General features: G+C 36.5%; 1 protein-coding gene and 1 non-coding gene across 2 annotated transcripts in view; both read right to left on the bottom strand.

Annotated features, from left to right (window-relative positions):
• SKAP1 (src kinase associated phosphoprotein 1) overlaps positions 1-23,033 on the bottom strand; it is a 275,906-nt gene that overhangs the window by 250,168 nt on the left and 2,705 nt on the right. The window lies entirely within an intron of this gene.
• On the bottom strand, positions 15,722-15,849 carry LOC115803080 (small nucleolar RNA SNORA49). Its single transcript, XR_004023704.1, has one exon. It is a non-coding gene; the product is annotated as a small nucleolar RNA SNORA49 (small nucleolar RNA).

Below are 23,033 nucleotides of genomic sequence, written 5' to 3'. Positions count from 1 at the left end.
AAATTTCCCAAATTTGATGAAAAATATTAACTTACAGATTCAAGAAGCTCAGTGGACCTCAAGTAGGATAAACATAAAGAAAACTAAACACTGGCAAATTATAGTCAAACTGCTGAAAATCTAAGATAAAGAGAAGAATTTCAAAGAAACTGGAGAAAATGACCCATTACCCATAAGAAAATAATGATAGGAATGAGAGTTAACTTTTCATCAAAAATAATGGAGGCCAGAAGACACTAGAACGACACGTTTAAAGTGATGAAAAGAAAAAGGGAAAAAAACCTGTCAACCCAGAATTCTATATCCAATGACAATAGCTGTCAAAATGTACAGGCAAAATAAAGACGTTTTTCAGATAAACAAAAACTGAGAAAAATTTTTGCTAACAAACCTGCTCTAAAAAAACAAATCTAAATGAAATTCATCAAGCTGAAGGGAACTGACACCAAAGGGAAATTCAGATCTGCAGGGGTACCAAAATGCTAAATATGTGGGTAAATATAAAATATTATCACTTTTTTCCTCTTTCTCTTCATTTCTTCAAAAGATAACTGGCGAGCTAAAGCACAGATTATAACACTGCATTGCACAGCTTATAACATATGTACATGCAAAATATGTGACAGCAATAAAACAGAGGATGGGGGAAGGGGAGAAAATGAACCCCCTTTAGTGGTATAAAATTAACTCTGAGTAGCCTGTGATAAGCTAAGGAACATATTGTAATCACTGGAACAACCCTAACAAACAAAATAAGGAGGAACAATTTTCTAAAATAGAGAAATTAAAATGGAATACTAAAAGCATTTGATTAATTTTTTTAAAAGCAAGTGTAATAAAAAAATGTGACAATTGCAAAACAGATAGTTAAATGGTAGACCCTAGATCCATCCATAACAATAGTTAGATTAGATGTAAATGAATTAAACACTTCAATTAAAAAGCAGAGATTTTCCTAACTGAATAAAAATGCAAGACCCAATTATATGTTGTCTACAGGAGACACTTTTTTCCTTCCGGTTTTATTGAGATATAATTGACATACAGCACTATGTAAGTTTAAGATGTACAGCATAATGATTTGGCTTACATATGCCATGAAATGATTACCACAGTAAGATTAGTGAATACCTATCATCTCATATAGACACAAAATTAAATTAAAAATTTTTTCCTTGTGATAAGACCTCTAAGGATTTACTCTCTTAACAACTTTCATATAAACTGTACAGCAGTGTTAATTATATTTATCATGTTGTACATTACATCCCTAGTATTTATTTATCTTATGACTGAAGACCTGTATCTTTTTTTTTTTTTTTTTTTTTGGCAGTACGCGGGCCTCTCACTGTTGTGGCCTCTCCCGTTGCGGAGCACAGGCCCCAGACGCGCAGGCTCAGCAGCCATGGCTCACGGGCCTAGCTGCTCCGTGGCATGTGGGATCTTCCCGGACCAGGGCACGAACCTGTGCCCCCTGCATCGGCAGGCGGACTCTCAACCACTGCGCCACCAGGGAAGCCTTGGAGATCTGTATCTTTTGACTGCCTTCATCCAGTTCCCCCTCCCTCCACCCTCCACCTTTGGCAATTGCAAATCTGATCTCTTTTTCTATAAGTTTGTTTATTTGTTTTTGAAGTATAATTGACTTACAACACTATGTTAGTTCCTGGCACACAACATAATGATTCAAAATTGCTATACATCTCAAAATGATCACCATGATAAGTCTAGTTATCTGTCAGCATACAAAGATATTACATAATTATTGGCTATATTCTCCAAACTGTACATTTCATACCTGTGACTCATTTATTTTGTAACTGGAAGTTTGTACCTCTTAATCTCCCTCACCTATTTCTCTCCTCCCACCTCCCCAGTACCCTCCCCTCTGGCTACCACCTGTTTGTTCTCTGTATCTATGACTCTGTTTCCATTTAGTTATATTTGTTCATATTTGTTTTGTTTTTAAGATTCCACATATAAATGAAATCATACAGTATTTGTCTTTCTCTGTCTGACTTACTTCACTTAGCATAATACCCTCAAGGGCATACTTATCTTGTTCCTGACCTTAGAGGAAATACTTTCAGCTTTTCGTCATTCAGTATGATGTTAGCTGTAGGCTTGTCACACATGGCCTTTATTATGTTGAGGTATATTCCCTCTATACCCATTTTACTGAGAGTTTTTATAATAAACGGATGTTGAATTTTGTCAAAATCTTTTTCTGCAACATATGATGATCATATGATTTTTATTCTTCAATTTGTTAATGTAGTGTATCACAGTGATTGATTTGTGGATATTGAACCATCCTTGCATCCCTGGGATTAATCTCACTTGATCATGGTGCATGATCCTTTTAATGTACTGTTGATTTGGTTTGCTAATATTTTGTTGAGGATTTTTGCATCTATGTTCATCAGTGATATTGGCCTGTAATTTTCTTTTTTTGTTATATCTTTGTCTGGTTTTGGTATCAGGGTGATGCTGGTTTCACAGAATGTGTTCAGAAGCATTCCTTCCTCTGCAATTTTTTTGGAATAGTTGGGAAGGATAGGTGTTAACCCTTCTCTAAATGTTTGGCAGAATTCACCTGTAAAGCCATCTAGTCCTGGAATTTTGTTTCTTGGGAGTTTTTAAAATACTGATTCAATTCATGTTTTGTATTTCTTCCTGATTCAGTCTTGAGAGATTGTACATTACTAGGAATTTGTCCATTTCTTCTAGGTTGTCCATTTTATTGGCATATAATTGTTCAAAGTAATCTATAAGAGACACACTTTAAATATAAAGACACAGATAGGCTGAAAACAAAGAATGGAAATTATACAGTATGCAAAGAGTAAACATAAGGAAGATGGAATGGGTATACTAATGTAAGACAAAGTAGACTTCAGTACATGGAGTATTACAAGAGATAAAGAGGGATATTTCATAATGATAAAAGGGCCAAGTCATCAGGAAGATAGAACAATTATAAAGTGTATGCACATAATAAAATAGCTGCAAAATACCTGAAGCAAATTCCAATGCAACTAAAGTAAGACAAAGACATATCTACAGTCATAGTTGGGGATTTTACTACCCTGTTTCAGAAACTAATAGAACAACTAGACAAATAATCAGCAAAGAGATAGAGGACCTGAACAACACTATCAACAACTTTGATCTAATTGACATTCATAGAATGCTACATCTAACAACTACAGAATACACTTTTTTAAAGTGCATATGAAATGTTCACCAAGATATACCTTATTCTAGTCCATAAAATAAGTCTTATAAACACCAAAAGTCGGGCTTCCCTGGTGGCACAGTGGTTGAGAGTCCACCTGTCAATGCAGGGGACACGGGTTCATGCCCTGGTCCGGGAAGATCCCACATGCCGCCGAGCGGCTAGGCCCGTGAGCCATGGCCGCTGAGCCTGCGCGTCCGGAGTCTGTGCTCCGCAACAGGAGAGGCCACAACAGTGAGAGGCCCATGTACCGCAAAAAAACAAACAAACAAAAAAACCACCAGAAGTCTAAAATCTTAGAGTATGTTCTCTGACCATAAAATAAGTTAGAAATCAATAACAATGAGATATCTAAAAAGCCTCAATTCGAAGTAACGTAAATCAAAGAGGAAATACTCTTCTTTGAATAAACTGAATGATTATAAAATACAACACATCCAAATTTGTAGGACGCAGTTAAATCCACACTTAAGGGAAACATACAGCTTTAAATGCTTATAGTAGAAAAGAAGAAAGGATTAAAATCAATGATCTAAGTTTTCATCTTGAGAAACTAGAAAAAGAAGAACAAACTAAACTCCAAGCAGGAAAAAGAAATTAATAAAGATAAGAATGGAAGTCAATTAAATAGAGAGCCGAAAAAACATTGGTTGGTTCTTTTAAAAGACCAATAAATTTGATAAGTCCCTAAAGGTTTTATAAAGATTCATAAAAGGAAAAAAGAGAAAACCCAAATTACCAATATCAGATTGAGAGGGGAAAAGGAAGAAAAGATATTTCTCACACTTTAGAAAACAAACACAAACATATTTACCTTTCCCTCTAACAAAAAAGGCATTGTTACTCACCGTAGAAACATCGGAAAATAAAGAAATTGATATAAGCAACAAAATTTGCAATCCCATCCTCTTTCAGGTTTTTGTTTTTTGTTTTTTTTGGCCACGCCGGGCAGCATGCGGGATCTTAATTCCCTGACCAGGGATCGCACCCATGCCCCCTGCAGTGGAAGCATGGAGTCCTAATCACGGGACCACCGGGGAACTCCTAACTCTTTCAGTTTTTATTCTGTGCTAACAAAACCTTTTTATTTTCATTTACAAAAATGAGATATCAAATGTTCTGAATTTTTTCCACTAAACCCTGGTTATTGGTTATATCATAGATCATATAATGAAATATTATATAACCAATTAAAAATAATATTCATGAAGAAAATTTAAGGAATTCAAAAATTCTCACAGCATATTATTAACACAATACTGAACGAAAAGGAGAAGGAGAAGAGGAAGAAGAAGAAGAAAAGGAAGAGGAAGGGGGGAGGAGGAGGAGGAAGAGTAGAGGGAGGATGACAGGAGGAGAAAGAAGGAGGAATGCTGAAGGACTGACATTACTCAACTTAAAGACTTGCTACTATGCTACAGTGATCAAGATAGAGTAGTACTGTTGGAAGAACAACACAGATCAATGGAACAGAACAGAAAACACAGAAATAGCCTCACACAAACACAGTCAACTGATCTTTGACAAAGATGTAAAGGCAATTCAGTGGAGAGAGGATAGTCTTTTTAACAAATTGTGCTGTGACAACTAAACATCCAAATGAAAAAAAAAAAGGCACAGCTCTAACTTTTCACAAAAATTAACTCAGAGTGGATCATAGACCTAAATGTAAAATGCAAAACTATAAAATCTTAGAAGATAACACAGGAGAAAATGTAGGTGACCTTGGGTTTGGCAATGAGTTTTTAGTTACAAGACCGAAAGCATGATGAATGAAAGAAATAATTTAGGCTTCATTAAAATGGAAAACTTCTGTTCCGCAAAAGACAGTGTTAAGAGAATGAAAAGACAAGCCACAGACTGGTAGAAAATCTTTACAAAACACATATCTAATAAAGGACTTATATCCAAAATATTCAAAGAACTCTTAAAACTCAACAATAAGAAAACAAACAACCCAATTTTAAAATGGATATAAGATGTGCATTTGTCATCTGTGTACCTTCTCACCAAAGAAGATACACAGATGACAAATAAGCATATGAAAAGACACTCAGCATCTATGTCATTAGGGAATTGCAAATTAAAACAACAATGCGATATCACTATGTAACTATTAGAATGGATAAATTTTTTAAAATTGACAATGCCGATGGCTGGCAAGGATGTAGAGCAACCAGAACTCTCATTAATTGCTGATGGGAATGTAAAATGGTATAGCCACTTTGGAAGATGGTCTGGTTTCTTCCAAAGCTAAACATAGTCTTATCAAAAGATCCAGCAATCACACTCCTGAGTATTCACCCAACTGAGTTGAAAACTTATGTCCACACAAAAATCTGCACATAAATGTTTATAGCAGCTTTATTTATACTTGCTAAAATTTTGGAAGCAACCAAAGTGTCCTTCAGTAGTTGAGTGGATAAATAAATTGTGGTACATACAAACAGTGGAATACTAGTCAGTGCTAAGAAGAAATGAGCTCTCAAGCCATGAAAAAACATGGGGGAAGTTTAAATGCATATCACTATGTGAAAGAAGCCAATCTGAACAGGCTACATACTGTATGATTCCAACTACATAGCATTCTGGAAAAGGCAACACTATAAAAAGATCAGGGGTTCAAGAGGAGTCAGGGAGGGATGAATAGGTAAAGCACAGGAGGCTTTTAGGGCAGTGAAACTATACTGTATGATACTTTAATAATGGTTGACACATGGCTTTATGTAATTATCAAAACCTATAGGGCTTTACAACACAAAGAATGAGCCTTAATGTCTGCAAATTTCAAAAACTCATTTAGCAGGTTGGGGAATCTCAGGAAAAAATGCAGACTGTAACAACATAATCTAACTGATTACAAATATATGAATTAAACTCACTGAAGAAATGGGGGAAAGGTACTGACCTAAGCAACACTGGAAATGGGTAGTCTATAAGACCAAAGGCAAAAGGAACTGCACATGAATACTGGACCCTAGTCAATAAAGTTGTTTCCAATGGGTGTAGGGGTTATCAATTCTTATACTGCTATACATGTATACTCTAATCAAACAATAAATGGATGATGAATGGTGGGAGCCAAGTTTCTTAGTGTTGGAGTGGAAAAGATAGGAGCAAGCAGCAAGAATATTAAGGAGAAGAGCTGAATAGACATTTTTCCAAAGAAGACATACAGATGGCCAACGGACACAAGAAAAGATGTTCAACATTATTATTAGGGAAATGCAAATCAACACCACAATGAGATATCACCTCACACCCCTTAGAATAACTATTATCAAAAAGGTAAGAAGTAATAAGTGCTGGAGGAGATGTGGAGAAAAAGGAATCCTCATGCACTGTTGGTAGGAGTGTAAATTGGTGCAGCCACTATGGAAAACAGTATGGAGATTCCTCAAAAAATTACAAATTAAACTAATATATGATCCAGCTGTTCCACTTCTGGGTATTTATCCAAAGAGTACAAACACACTAATTCAAAAAGATATATGTACCTCTATATTCAGCACAGCATTTTTTACAATAGCTAAGATATGGAAACAGCCATCAGTACATGAATGGATAAGGAAGATGTGGTATATATAAATACAATACATTACCATTCAGCTATAAAATGATGAAATCTTGCCATTTGTGACAACATGGACGGACCTTGAGGGTATTATGCTAAGCAAAATAAGTCAGAGGGAGAAACAAACACTGTATGATTTCACTCATATGTGAAATATAAAAAACAAACAAATAAAATAAATGAACAAAACAGACCAAAAAGAACAAACACGTAGATACAGAGAACAGAGTATTGGTTATCGGAGGGGGGTGGGCGGTGAAATGGGTAAAAGGGGGTCAACTGTACATGACAGACAGAAACTAAATTTTTGGTGGTGAGCACACTGTAATGTATACAGAAGTAGAAATATAATGTTGTACAAATGAAACTTATATAATGTTACAAAACAATGTGAGCTCAATTTAAAAAAAGAATAGTAAGGAGTCTAAAATGAATTAAGAATTGAAGACATCAATAAGAACTCATGTTTAACTTTGTATAGATACAGATGGTTATGTATAGAAATTGCTCATAGATATATTTATATGTGGGGTTACCTTGCACACATATATTCCTTTGCTTTGTCAGCTGAGAAGGCCTAAAAGAAACAACATTCCAGTGACAATGAGCACACCTACTACCCAGATATTGATTTCTAATACCAATCTTCAGTAAAAGGAACCAACGCTTTTTTGAGAGATGGCTGATTTTAGGGCTGGGGCAGGACACATACAAGATGACCCTGGAGCATCTTGTAGTGCCAGAAAGTAAGGAAGTGCCCAAAACACACACACACACACACACACACACACACACAAAATTCATGGGGCATGTCAAAAGGAGCCCAGGAGCCAAGTAAAAGAGCACCCGATGGCCAAAGCTAGAACAATTTGAGCAACAAAGTTAGGTAACATTGGATTATAACTCAAAGTATAAGTATTCATGAGTCCACAATGATATAAATAGCTGAATACATTAATACATGGGGGGAGAAAACACAAATCTCCAGTGCAGAAGAATTCCAAATAAGTTATATAGATACTCCACCTTAAAGAAGAAGGAGCATAACTCCCAACACTTAAGTGTAGATTGCACATGGAGACTTCCTTCCGAAGAGTACAGTATTGAAAGGGGAAATAAAGAGTAACTTGACAGTGGAGAAACCTGACAATAACTATATCAGCCAGGTGATCAAAGTCAACATCAACAGTCATAAATCATGTTGATAGTATGTACCCTCGACATTTGATGAGAATGGCTCTTTACTTCTGTGATCTCCTTTCCAAAAACCTGTAGCCCTAGTCTAATCACGAGAAAAACATCAGACAAATTCTGATACAGGGCATTCTACAGTATACTTGACCAGTACTCCTCAAAACTCTCAAGGTCATCAAAAACAAGGAAAGTTTGAGAAACAGCTGCAGAGAAGAGGAGTCTAAAGAAATAAATTAAATGAGGTATCCTGGATAGGATCCTGGAAAACAGAAAGGACGTTAGGTAAAATCTAAGGAAAATGGAATAAACTACAGACTTAGTCAGTAACATATCAATATTGGTTCATTAATTGTAATAAATGTATCATAGTAATGTGAAATGTTAATAATGGAGGAAACTGGGGGTAAGGGGAATAGGAGAACTCTGTACTACCCGCTCAATCTTTCTGTAAATCTAAAGCTATTCTAAAAACTAGTCTATTAATTTTTTAAAGTGGTATATGATATAATCTTCACATTTTACCAGAAGAAGGGGGGAGGGACTGGGTTAAATTCATTCATTAACCCAATCTTTATTGAGTCCCTCCTATAGGTCAGTCAGGTACTGTGATAAACACCAAAATATTAACAATGGTCATCTCTAGGTAGTGGAATTACAAGCCATTTTTATCATCTTCTTCATACTTTTCTATATTTTCTAAATGTTCTAAAATATGTGTTTTAGAATATGAAAAAATAAGTAAAATTAAAATCACTATGCAAGCATAATGTAATACTACTCTTAGCTTGGATAGACAGATTTTAATTTTTCTCCCTCCTCTTCATTTCACTCAGTGGTAGTGGGTTGTGCTGGTTCATAGCTGGGAATAGGAAAGGAGGCCACCCAAGCAGAGAGAAAGTGGGGAATAGAGATCCTGTGAGAGATGGATGGTTAAAATGAATACTTCATGCCTATAGATGATAAATGTAGATATATATATATATTATTTTGAACTTCTACTCTCCTTACTAAATGCTTATAAGTAAAATATCCCATGTAATTATATTTGTATATACTAAAACTGCTAAAACGGAATCAACAGGATATAATTATCCCCCAACTCATTGGGGGGATATTTGATAATCTGATATTTTATTATGACTTTACTTTTTAAGTTTCACTTTAAATTACTTTTTTGAAGGCTTCATTTCAAAACACTTTAGAGGGCCACTTGTTAGTTTAAGTACTTGTTCCTTCACCTGCAAGTGTCATCTACTCAGGGGAATAAAATGACACGAAGACAATCTCTTCCAACTGTCTCATCATTTTTTTTAAAAAAGCTGATCTAAAAATACTCCCACAACTCACTAGATGAACAAATTTATAATCATGAAAACATAAATAAGTCAAAAGCAAGAGCTATAGGAGGGATTATACATCTAGTATTTTATACACTTCCCAACTCATTTTATGAAGCCAGCATAACCCTGATATCAAAACTTGATACAGATATTAAGGAAATTACAGACCAACATATAATACATCTGCCTTTCAATTTGCAAGATGATGCTACTTATAGTGATTATGACCTGAAGGTGCCTGAGCAACCCTGCTCAGAAACACATTACTCACCACTGAACAAGGAAGAGATTTTCACCTCCTGTATTTAACCAAGTTTACCACTCTCTCTGGGTGGGTTTTCCATTAAGCAATCAGCCTTGTACAAACAAGGACTCCTTTAATATAAACATCATGTCCTATCACATCAGGATGCCTTAGGCTCCTGCAACTGCAAAATCCAGAGTGAAAAACACCACTAACTGAGTAAGAACACTCCTGAGGTGCCTCTGACATCACAGCACTCACTACACATAATACTTGATGTTACAGGGTCTACACCTAGTTACCTTTGACTGGTGAGTGAGCAATACCACACTGGTGTAAATGTCCTCACACCAAAGAGAAAAGACAAAATCAGAAACATACCATAAACAATGCCACATTTTTTCTGAATGCCTTTATTCTTTAACAAATATTTACTGAGCACTTATTACATGCTAAATACTGAAAAAGTGAACAAGATAGATCTAAACTAAAAGTTTACAGTCTACCAAAGAATAAATACTTAAATCGACAATCAGAATAAATTGTGATATGAGTTATAATAAGAAAAGTGAGGGGGGCACAGGCCTAGAGTGGATGCAACTAGCCTAGAGGGAAGTAAGTCAGGGGAGATCTCTCAGAGACCTGACCTTTCATCTGAAGCCCACAGATTAGCAGGTCAAGTAGGTCTGCTGGGGATGGGGAGGAGGTGGTAGAATGAGGAAAAGAATGGCATAAGCATGGGAACATTATGTGCAAAGGTCCTGAGGTGACAGATCTTAGTTCAGTTGGAGAGACTGAAAGAATTCTAACTTGGAGGGCAGAACATAAAGGTTAGGGGTGAGAGGACAGTGATGAAAGATTATTCTGGAAGGCAAGCTTGTAGCAACATACAGTATTTTGTACTAAAAGTAATATACAATGATTTTAAGTCTCATGTTTAAACGGTAAACAGCTCTGGCAAAGATGCATCTTCCTATTATAATTCACAGCTTCCCTAAAACATAGATTCCCTCAGCTTCCAGGCAACTTATGGATATCTATTCCAGCAAACCAGAGTAGGAAAAGAAGATAGAAAAAGAAAACAAAGAAGGACAAGGGGACAGAGGGTATGTGGAACTCTGTAGGCATGATATAATCATCACATCCCTGGGAGAAACCACTGCACGGCCTAAGGCCAGATGAAAAGATTCTGACTTGACAGGATGCACCCAAGATCTCTAGGTTCTGTAGGCTGGTCAAAGTCTCTGACATTCTCCCAAACCTCTGACCTTGTCCATTTATGAGGCTACTCTTCTATCTGGAGAAGAATGACATCCTATGTGTCACATTTTTCAAACTAGTGAAAAATAAAGGTTGCCTCCATCTGTTTTCTAAGTAATGCTCCTTATACACAGAAAGAACAAAATATTTAAGTTGGTGTTCTTTAACAGTTACAAATTTTTTTTGTTGATATATTGTTTCTAAAACTCAAAAGTTTGCTTCAATCAATCTTCTATTTGAAGGCAGGATGAATGGCCAAATGCTGCTGAAAACAATTCCACCAACCAAAAACCAATCAAAGTGTTCCTAGAGGGGATATTTTGCAAAAGTATTTGAACTACTAAAGCAGAATTCACATTTCTGAAAAGAAGGGTGCCATGAATTTCTGCCTATATTGGCATTATACCCAAGAAAATATTTGAGATTTTTGTCTACATGCAAAAAGTGTTGGCATAGGCTAAAATGACTCACCAAATTAATTCTATTAAGTTTAATGCTGGGCAGTATTTCAGACCCTCTATTTAGATTTTTTTTTAAAAGTCCCCAAGTACTTGCAAATACTTTTTAAATGTGAATGGTTGTCCTGGCTGAGCACAATCACAGAAATATCCATTCTCTCACTGCTGCTGCTTTGACAGTCATTATACTTCAACAACCTTCTGCTGACTTCCATCATCACTCCTCACCCCATCTCATAGCCCCCTCCTCTTATCATAGCACGTCCAAGCCTGTTGGCAGCCACACTCTCAATGGGAGATGGGGTCGGAAGTAAGGAGACAGGAGAGGAAGAGCGGGAGATGAGAGGAAATTCTGTTCTCCTTTTGCTCTGGGTCCCTGCACTGGCTCTCACCTCCCCGCTAGGTGAGGCCCATTCCTGCTCTCATTCTGGCTCATTAAATAAGTCTCCTCCCTAATCCTGGGAACCCCAACCTAGCTCCCACCCAGCTCCTCATACCTTTCCCAGTCCTGCCCATTGGAGTCACTCTCCAGTCAGAACACCAACATCAGAGCTTGGAGTTAGGGAACAGGGGATAAAGGGAGTGTTCCATCTAACAAAGAGGGACACAAAATAGTTTTTAAAAATGGGCTGGCCTGGAAATCAACCTAAGGAACATGGTTCTCTTTCCCATGAAAAAGGGGGTCTAAAAGAAAATACCTAAGTAAACTTTAGAAAACAATCTATTAACTATTTTTTAAAAAATTGTAGGAGCAGGATACTACTTCAGCCTCATCTCTTAAATTTTCAGTGATACCTAGTGTTTTTTTCTAATCAAAATGCTTAATTTATCTTATAGATGCTTCACTCTGAACACTTTGAAGGAGTTAAAGCCTTAAAGATGACACATCACCCCTCTAGGATGGAGATGGGAGCCTGTATGGAGAAAGGAGGGGTGTAGAAAATGTTTGTTGGGATTGTGGAGAAGAGAAGGGGATATCAAAGGGAGGAGGGACCCCTCTCAGGGACCCATCCCAGGAGTCCTTTGCTTGGATTGATGCGGTAGGCGGGGAGTAAAGATCTGCATCATCCTCGGGACTTCCTTGAGTGAGCCGCTAACAGTAAGATGTCCTTTCCAGTCACAGACTATGTCCACCCACTTTGCCATGCCTAGCAAATCATGCCCGCCAAACTAAAACAATCTCTACCTTGGAAGTCACATAAGGCCACATTTCATTCTAGATACCTGAGTATTCTATTTGTCTGGGTATTTAATTAAATGTCACACCTATCCCTTTATGTAACATATTGCTATTTTACAGAAAAAAAACAGCCTGGTTGCTGATCCAACTTCTACAAAGTCTCATTGACAGCTTCTGGTAGAAACAAACAAAAAATAATAATTTCTGATTCCTTGTTACGAATATGCTGAAGGTATCCGACCATTAGCATTTCTGCAGTGACTTAAATATCTCCCTAAAATCAAACCTCTGAAACTTTAGTGTTCATTTTTCTATTCTAACGATGGAAGACTTCATAGAAACCTTGTCTTGCCCATTTTCACACCAATTAAATAAAAGTATCATAGTGGGGGGAAATGACTTTTAGTTTGCTTAGAACTTGTTTTAAACCTTGCATTAAATTTTCGATCTGGCAAGTAGTTTTAATCCTTAAGGTATATATTTCTTGCTTTTTGTTAAGGGGTAAAACTTGTTGGCAAGGTTAAAATCATACCCACCAGCTTTGTTTTGGCTTGCAGGAAGTTGTCAGCACACAATAGAGAAACTGTCAGCATGTTCTGGTTGTGGTTTGCTTCAACCTGCTGATTGTTTCTGCCCCATGACCCAAGAAATGTGTGTTTATATTTTTCATTCTCTTACCTCCTGAAGGGGAAAAAAATGACAATACCTATATACTCACAGCACAGAGAAAACAAAAACCAGGAACGAAAACACAGGTAGTACTTTGGGTCAAGTTTTAACTACTGGCCAGTCTACAAATCTAGGATTAACACTTCTGCAATCTTCCATTTGAGAGTCTAAGAATCTATCCTACAGAAATATTTGCATATGTACACAAAGATGCAGATATGTTCTCTACAGCACTGTGGAAATACAAAAAAATCTGGAAACGATCTAAACATCCTTCAATAGGTGAATAGTTTAAAAATTCTGAAATACTGTGCAACAGTTTAAAAATGAATATATATATATATGAATATATACATAGATTCATATGGAAAGGTAGCCAATGGTGCTATGATAAAAAACCAAGTAGTCTATATACTTATTTTATTTTTCATTGAACTTTAGTTGATTTACAATATTGTGTTAGCTTCAGGTATACAGCAAAGTGATTCAGATAGATAGATAGATAGATAGATATACACTCTTTTCAGATTCTTTTCCATTATAGGTTATTACAAGATATTAAATATAGCTCCCTGTGCTATAGAGTAAATCCTTGTTTATCTATTTTATATATAGTGGTGCATATCTTTTAACACCACTCCTAATTTACACCACCCCACCTTCTCCTTTGGTAACCATAAGTTTGTTTCCTATGTCTGTGAGTCTGTTTCTGTTTTGTAAATAAGTCCATTTGTATTATTTTTTTTAGATTCCACATATAAGTGATATATAATATTTGTCTTTCTCTGACTTACTTCACTTAGTACAATAATCTCTAGGCCCATCCATATTGCTGCAAATTGCAACATTTCATTCCTTTTATGGATAGTATTCCATTGTGTGTGTGTGTGTGTGTTTGTGTGTGTGTGTGTGTGTATCACATCTTCTTTATCCATTCATCTGTTGATGGACACTTAGGTTGCTTCCATCTCTTGGCTATTGTAAATAGTGTTGCTATCAACACTGGGGTGCATATATCTTTTCAAATTAGAGTCTTCGTCTTTTCCAGATATATGCCCAAGAGTGCGATTGCTGGATCATGTGGTAGTTCTATTTTTAGTTTTTTAAGGAACCTCCATATTGTTTTCCATAGTGGCTGCACCAATTTACATTCCCACCAACAGTGTACGAGGATTCCCTTTTCTCCACACCCTCTCCAGTGTTTATTATTTGTAGACTTTTTGATGGTGGCCATTCTGACTGGTGTGAGGTGATACCTCGTTGTAGTTTTGATTTGCATTTCTCTAATAATTAGCAATGTTGAGCATCTTTTCATGTGCCTGTTGCCCATCTGGTTGCCTTCTCTGTAGAAATGTCTATTTAGTTCTGCCCATTTTTCGATTGAGTTTTTTTTTCATATTGAATTGTATAAGCTGTTTGTATATTTTGGAAATTAAGCTCTTGTTGGTCCCACAGTTTGCAAATATTTTTTCCCATTCTGTTAGGCTTTTTGTTTTGTTTTGTTTATGGTTTCCTTTGCTGTGCAAACGCTTATAAGTTTGATTAGGACCCATTTGTTTACTTTTGCTTTTATTTCTATTGCCTTGGGAGACTGATCTAAGAAAAGACTGCTACGATTTATGTCAGAGAATGTTTTGCCTGTATTCTCTTCTAGGCGTCCTATGATGTCATGTCTTATATTTAACTCTTTAAGCCATTTTGAGTTTATTTTTGTGTATGATGTGAGGGAGTGTTCTAATGTACGTTATTGATTTACATGAGGCTGTCCAGCTCTCCCAACACCACTTGCTGAAGAGGCTGTCTTTTCTCCATTGTATATGCTTGCTTCCTTTGTCAAAGATTAATTGACCTGAAGTATGTGTTTATTTCTCGGCTCTCTATTCTGTTCCATTGATCTATATGTCTGTTTTTGTGCCAATACCATGCTGGGGTTTTTTTAAATAAATTTATTTATTTTATTTATTTATTTTTGGCTGTGTTGGGTCTTTGCTGCTGCGTGCAGGCTTTCTCTAGTTGAGGTGAGCGGGGGCTACTCTTTGTTGTGGTGCATGGGCTTCTCATTGCAGTGGCTTCTCTTATTGCAGAGCACAGGCTCTAGATGCACAGGCTTCAGTAGTTGTGGCACGCAGGCTGAGTAGTTGTGGTTCATGGGCTCTAGAGCGCAGGCTCAGTAGTTGTGGCACACAGGCTTAGTTGCTCCACAGCATGTGGGATCTTCCGGGACCAGGGCTTGAACCCGTGTCCCCTGCATTGGCAGGTAGATTCTTTTTTTTTTTTCTGAGGCAAAATAAAACCCCGAGTTAGCATTCCTGCCAAACAACAAGAAACCTCTGACGTGTTCTGGTACTTATCAGTTAGAAATTATTCCGTAACAAAACTGTTCGGTTTGTGTTTCTTTTGACGCGAGCTCCGTGTTCCAATTACACCGGACTTTAGCATTTTATTCTGGCTCTTCCGGGCATGTGTGGCATCTCTCACTTACTGGTTGCTTATGCCTCTACCCTGTTTAAGCGTCGCCAGTCAGCAGGTACAGAAAGGAAAGTGTCCAACCCCACCCGACCTGTGCTGTCAGCTCCACGAGTGGGCCCCACAGGACAGCAGTCTCCCTGGGGAGGGATGCGTGCTTGTTCATGTACCCTCCGGTAATGCCAGGCACTTTACAGCAAAAGCCCCTGGAGTAAGGCCAAGGGAAGGCAGGCAGATTCTTAACCACTGCGCCACCAGGGAAGCCCTACCATGCTGTTTTGATTACTGTAGCTTTGAATATTGCCTGAAGCCTGGGCAGGTTATGCCTCCAGCTTTGTTCTTTTTCCTCAGGATTGCTTTGGAAATTCTGGGTCTTTTGTGGTTCCATAAAAAATTTAAGATTATTTGTTCTAGTTGTGTGAAAAATGTCATGGGTAGTTTGACAGGGATCACATTAAATCTGTATGCTGCTTTGGGTAGTATGGCCATTTTAACAATATTAATTCTTCCAATCAAAGAGCATGGACTATCTTTCCATTTCTTTGAATCATTTTCAATTTCTTTTATCATTGTTTTATAGTTCTCTGCATATAGGTCTTTCACCTCCTTGGTTAGGTTTATTCCTAGGTATTTTTTCGACACAATTTTAAATGGGATTGTTTTTTTCCTTTCTCTTTCTTATATTTCATTGTTAGTGTAAAAAAAATTCAACAGATTTCTGTATATTAATCTTGTAACCTGCTACCTTGCTGAATTCATTTATTAGTTCTAATAGTTTTTGTGTGGAGTCTTTAGGGTCTTCTCTATAGAGTATCATGTCATCTGCATATAATGACAATTTTACCTCTTCCCTTCCAACTTGGATACCTTTTATTTCTTTTTCTTGTCTGATTTCTGTGACTAGGTCAAGTAGTCTATATACCTGTATGTTGTGCAAATATTCTACAATAAAAATGTATACATAAGTTATTTTTGTAATTAAAAAAATACATGGACCATAACATCTACCAGAATATCTAAAAATAAAAAGACCACAACATCAAGTGTTGGCGAGGAAATGGAGCACTTGGAATTCTCATACACTGTTGGTGGGACTGTAAAATAGGTACAATCATTTTGGGAAACTGGAGTTTCCAATAAAATTAAATGTATTCATACCCTACGACCAAGTAATTCCACTCCTAGATATTTATCCAGGAGAAATGAGTGTTTATGTTACAAAACAAGTTATACAAGAATACTCATAGCAGCTATATTCATAATAACTCAAAACTGAACAACTCAATGTTCATCAGAAGAAGAATGGATAAACAAACTGTGGAAATATTCACACAATGGAATACTACTTAGCAAAAGGATAAGATAAATCTGATACACAGAACAACATGGATAACTCTCAAAAACATTATGCTGAGGACAGACACAAAAGAGATCATACTGATCTATGAAGTTCCAGAACTGGAAAGGAAACTTTCTAGGGAGATGGAAATGTTTATGTCCTGATGTGGGTTGTAGTCACACAGTCACACAGTCATATATACATGAAAGTCATCCAGTTGTAACACTTAACATTAGTGCATTTTATGTACGTAAATCATACCTTAATAAAGTACTGGAAAGGAAGGAAGAAAGAAAGAGAGGGAGGAATCGATGGATGAAGAGGCTTACACAAAGAGTTATCAAAAAGGAAAATTTACTTTAAAGAGAGAGTGATTTTAAAGACGTTTATTACAATGCAGTTAAGAGAGATTTTCTGTAGCTTTCTAAGTATCCAGGATACTTCTCATACTTGATTTATAATATACAGTACCTTAATTAATTCCAACTCAACTACTATACTGGTTTAAGTATGTATAAATATGTGCCACTGGATACATTTTAGTAAAGCTCCTATCATGTGAATAAAAATTTTACTTCCCTCTAACATACTAATATTAGAATATCAACAATGTTAGGAGGAGACCCTAGATGAGAATTTAAGTAATTCATAAATAATTTTATCAAAGCCATAAGCCTTCAGGAAAGCTTGCTCTCTGGATGCTAAGACCACTCTGTTTCTAAGCCCACATCTGTCCTATGTTCCATGTAAAAGCTGGATAGTAAAATTAAACAGTGGAACTCAAAGACTCCAAACCTGAAAAGCCATCTGTTATAATCACCTAACCTATAATGCAGCACTGACAAACTGGAAAAGCAAGCAATGAACTTGGAAACACAGGGGAAATAAATATGAATAAACGTAGCAGAAATTGTAGGATTTCTGTACAGTGTAATGGTTTATAACGTGAAAAAATTAGATCTATGATAGTTATGTCAATATGTTAAGATTCTCAGATGATGGTAAAACTTGAAGCTTATCTTACTTTTCCTGTATTTAAAATGATTAAAAATTGTTTAAATATTATGCTTATATAATGAGGTAAAAATGTTATTATCTTAATAGCTGGCACTAGTATTCCTCTTAGGAAGAGAATCGCCATGGCTTGGCAAAGTAATTTGTTTCTCCATGTGTGGGTGTTGGTGGGAACCTAAACCATTAAACAGATAGCTAAACTGCCTTTCCATGCAGCAAGGGAAAAAACAATTTTTTTTTGTTTTGCTCCAGATAGGATAAAGGGAGAAAGTGCCAGTGAGAAAGCATAAGGCTGAGAACTACATCAGGTGAAAGGCCAGAGGGCGCTGTCTGATGACTGGAGTGGGAAAAGGGGGTTTAGGAATAGGAATGCCTAATATTCAATTTGAAATCATTTGCATTACTGCAGCGGAAACCCTTCCTCCCTCTCCCTGCACCCTCTGACTCTCCAGTGATGTCTTCTACACTCACAGGGACTTCATGTGGGTAGGTCTTTGTGGAAATTGAAGGCAAGGATATATGCCAAGGCCATGGTTTCTCAACCTTGGCACTAATGACATTTGGGGCTGGATACTTCTTTGTTGTGGAGGTTATCCTATGCATTGTAGGAAGCTGAGCAGCATCCCTGGCCTCTACCCATTAGGTGCCAACAGCACCCTCCCCAGCTGTGACAAAAAAAAATGTCTCCAAGTGTCGCCAAATGCCCCCATGGGACGAAATCACCCCATTTGGGAACCGTTAGTTTAGGCCTACAGAAAGCACACATGGAAGGAGGGGACCCTGGAAGCAAAAGTAACCTTGAGAATGCATGCCCCTTGAGAATTACCCAGATCTTGAGGAGATGTTTGGGCTTCCACAATGGGGAGTAGGTCTTGCCTAGAGTTCAAAAGGCCTGGGCAGCCCAGTTAACATCTAGGCTATACCCACAATGAAACTAAAATATTTCTACCAATTAAAAAAATAGTTCTGTTTATAAAAACAGAAAGGGAGAAGGGGAAGATTAAACCTTTCATTTTTTTTTCAACTGACAAGTAGTACAAAAATACTATTTTTACACAAACAGACACACATACAAAGCATTCATAATAAGGTAAGAAACACATGTCTTTCTTAAGTTAGCAGGGAAGCTAACTTCCTCTTTCCTTTCTCCAAAAAGTTTCTCATAGTAATAATCACTGGACTCTGATCTAAGGAAGGAAGGAAATGAAGAAGATCCTGAAAGAACCCCTACAAACCTCCCCTAATTTGGAGTAGCAAGGATGAACCACCAACCCAAGCAAAAGGCCATGCCTAGGGACTTCCCCGGTGGTGCAGTGGTTAAGAATCTGCCTGCCAATACAGGGGACATGGGTTCGATCCCTGGTCCAGGAAGATCCCACATGCCTCGGAGCAACTAAGCCCGTGCACCACAACTACTGAAGCCTGCACTCTAGAGCCCAACTACTGAGCCCAAGTGCAGCCAAAAATAAATAAATAAAATAAATAAATTTATAAAGAAAAAAAAAAGGCCATGCCTAGGAGTTTTCCTGTGGAGAGGCAACTGCAAGAAGAGAGATCAATAGGACTTCCTCAAAGAAAAATAAATTTTTAATTTTATTTACCAAACAAATGGTGTGTAATACATTCTAGATATTATTCTAAGTTCTTTTCAATATTTAGTCCTTTATTCCTCATATAAATTCTATGAGATAGGTACTATTATTATCCCCATTTTACAGTTAAGACCCAAAGTTAAATACTAATAAGAAAGTGGCAGAGTCAGGATTTGAACCTAGGCAAACTTATCACAAAAAAAATATACAGGACCTATGAGAAAACAAAGTTCAAAAAGAAAACTATATCTTGAAGAACTAGAGAAAATGTCTCTCTCTGAAGTAGATTTATTATTAAAGAACAGAAATGTTTAGAAAATTTCTAATCATATTTTCAACAACATTCAAAAAGTCATTATGCCTATAAGCCAGATTTACAGATGTAATGAAAATGAAACAATGAGTGATGAGGAAAGAACACATGGAAATTTTTTTTAAATAAATAAATGCTGAATTTAAAACTGTAATGAAGTCACTGACGGATGAGACAATAAAAGAGATGAAACACAGAGACTAGATCAGGGGCCTAATATATCTATAATATAAATCCTAGTATGACAGAATAAAAGAGATGGAGTAGAAGCAATGACAATAGAAAAAACTTTCTCAAGTTAAAGACCTGAGTCTTTAGATCAAAAGGGTTCACTACATACCAGGCAAAATTATTAAGAAGTCCAAAACCTTGAAATTATCTAGTGACATTTTTGAAAGCAAAGAAAAATATCCTATAAACATCCAGGCAGGCAGTGGGAGGAATGGGTTATAAAAGAAATATATCAAGCTGGCATCAGACTTCTCCTCCACAAAATTAAAGACCAGAAGATAAGGGTAAAACTTTGAGAGGTTAAGTTGAGAGAAAGGGGAAGAAAGGGAAAGAGTGTGACCCTAGAACCTCATGCCCACAGCTAAGTTTATATGAAACTAGATAGACATATACTCAAACTTGGAGGGGCTCAGTAGGGGGACTATCAAAGTACCCTTCCTGAGAAATTCACTCAGCATTATATTCTCAATTGTCATCTAGTAGGGTTTTATGCACTGTCCAATACAGCAGGCACTGTGGCTACTGAGCAGCTGAAATGTAGCTAGTGCAATTGCGTAACTGATTATTTTGGTTTTATTTAATTTTAATTTAAATTTAAATAGCCACATGCAGCCAGTGGCTACCGTTCTAGCAAAGTCTAAATATCTAAGAGATAAAGAGTTCAAGAATGAAAAAGCCATGATACAAAAAGTAAGCAATGAACAAGTTAAACAGGAAGGAAAAATATTATCATAGCTATGGTTTTAAATATTATGCAAATGTCAAAAAATAATTATTGTAATCTAATATACACAATAAAACATTAATAATTCTCTGAGTCTAAAATCCAAGATTATATCAGCAATTTCACATTTCACATAGGAGGAAAGAGCTAGAAGATATTGTTTCATTCCTAATGCTGCTAATCAGAGGGAAATGTTTGTTTTCCCATAAAGGTAAAACTATCAGTGGAATAAAACCAGGATGTATAACTTCAGAATCACTCAAAAGAAAAAAAAGAACTTAGTGATCTAAGAAAATGCTCAGGAGACCATAGCAAATGAAAAACTATCAGTGGAAAAATCAGTATACAAAACTATACACACAATATGTCACAACTTTTAAAGTATGTACAAATAATAATAACTGAAAGAAATAAATGGAAATTTAACAATCGTTGACTATGGGTGGCTGTATATCCTTGTGTTTTCTAAATTTTCTACAATGAGCATTATTGCTCTTATAACCAAGAAATTTAACAAAAAGAAATAGAAGTATGGTCATATACCTTTCAGAATTCAACCGAACAGTAACATCACCTATCTAGAAGACAACCCAGTATCAAAAATTAAGTAAAAGTGACTCTTAGCAGCCACAGTACATGTTACAAAGTGCAGGCCTAACGGGTTGGGTACTGTGTTCATCAAGAGAGCCCTTCATACTTTCTTTCACACATATCTTAATTCCAATGAACTTAATTATCTGATGTTCCAATAGCATTGGGGATACAGATACACTGAGAGCAGTGCAAAGTGATAGGCCTGGTCTAAAAGTAGGAAAAAAAAAATGACAAAAATTAAAACATAAAACAGACATAGATATTCACAAAGCAGTGCAGGGGCAATTATGGCAGAAAAAATCCTTAAACAACTCAATAGTCCCATAAAGTATGATAAATGATATTCGCTATAACAACTCTGAGTTATAGTGTTCAGAGGAGGTGCCTTTGAACACAGACTGGTTGATTGAGGAAGTGTGAAAAGTTCCTACTGCGTCTGAGAAAAAAATTGATCACAAATGTTTATACTAAAAAGTTAGAGTTGGAGTTTTACTATGTTGAAAAGGATTTTATGGTTGGCTACATCGACCAATACAAATCTGGAGAACAATCTGGAAGGAAATGATTAATGACTTCTTCTTTCCAAGGAAGTTTGAAAATAAGTAACCATAGGCGTATTGGAATCAGCGTTAACGCAGCAATTGCTACTAAATGCAGCAGAGTTGTGGACGTTATTTTGTCTCTAATCCATATTTGAGCAGGATTTAGGTACCTTGTAGATAGTTGCGACCTATTAGCTATTAAAGTCAGTAAGCCCCATTCCATCACACAAGACAAACTGTGAACTAAAGAAATATTTATTCTCCTTCCTTCATACTTGCCTCTTGTGCTTCTGACTGCAAAAGTGGGGCTAGAAAGACAAGGAAGAAACTGATTATGTTTGTATCTGTGAAACAAAGATTATGCAAACTGCAAGCACTCCATTGTTTTTGTTTTCAGCGTGGTTATCACCAAACAAAAATGAAAAGATAACTTCTACATGTGAAGACTGATTATTTGAAAACAGACCTGAATATTTCCTCCTCTTTCAATAAGGCAGGAAATGCCCTTCACTTTACTTATCTATAAGGTACTTATTTGCTGATATGGACTAGTTACTATTTCTATATGAGAGCTTGACAGAGTCTATCTGAGGAAGATGTTTCCTGAGTTACCCTAGAAACCTCTCACTGCTTTAATATTTGCCCAAAATCCAAGACAGCATTAAAAAAAAAAAAAAAATCCCCACCTTCCACACACCGTTAGAGCTACCAAGAGAAAAGCATAATCACAACCCTGGTTAATGGCCCTTTCGAACTCTGACCTCTCTAAGCTTCTTGTCGTTTTTTGTTCCTTTTCCTTTTAAATAACCTTCCTGGTTGTTTCTTCCTATTACAAAAGTAATACATGGTCACTGTCATGGTTCAAACAACATGAAGATGTATGCAATAAAATTAATAATCTCTCCCCCACTCTCTCACTCCCCTCCCTAGAAAACCAATGTTAGGAACTTGGCGTATATTCTTTCTTACTCCCTCCTAGGCTTACACAAACATACATAATATATGGGGTTTTGTTGCTGTTTTCAAACATAAATGGTATATTATATATACTACGGTGTACC

The sequence above is a fragment of the Delphinapterus leucas genome, chromosome 19, assembly GCF_059928025.1.
Source record: "Delphinapterus leucas isolate spDelLeu-1000000601 "Yukka" chromosome 19, BTC_Dleu_Yukka2, whole genome shotgun sequence".
In the NCBI taxonomy this organism is placed as follows: domain Eukaryota; kingdom Metazoa; phylum Chordata; class Mammalia; order Artiodactyla; family Monodontidae; genus Delphinapterus; species Delphinapterus leucas.
Note: the sequence above shows the minus strand (reverse complement) of the source record. Positions and strands in the feature narration are given on the sequence as shown.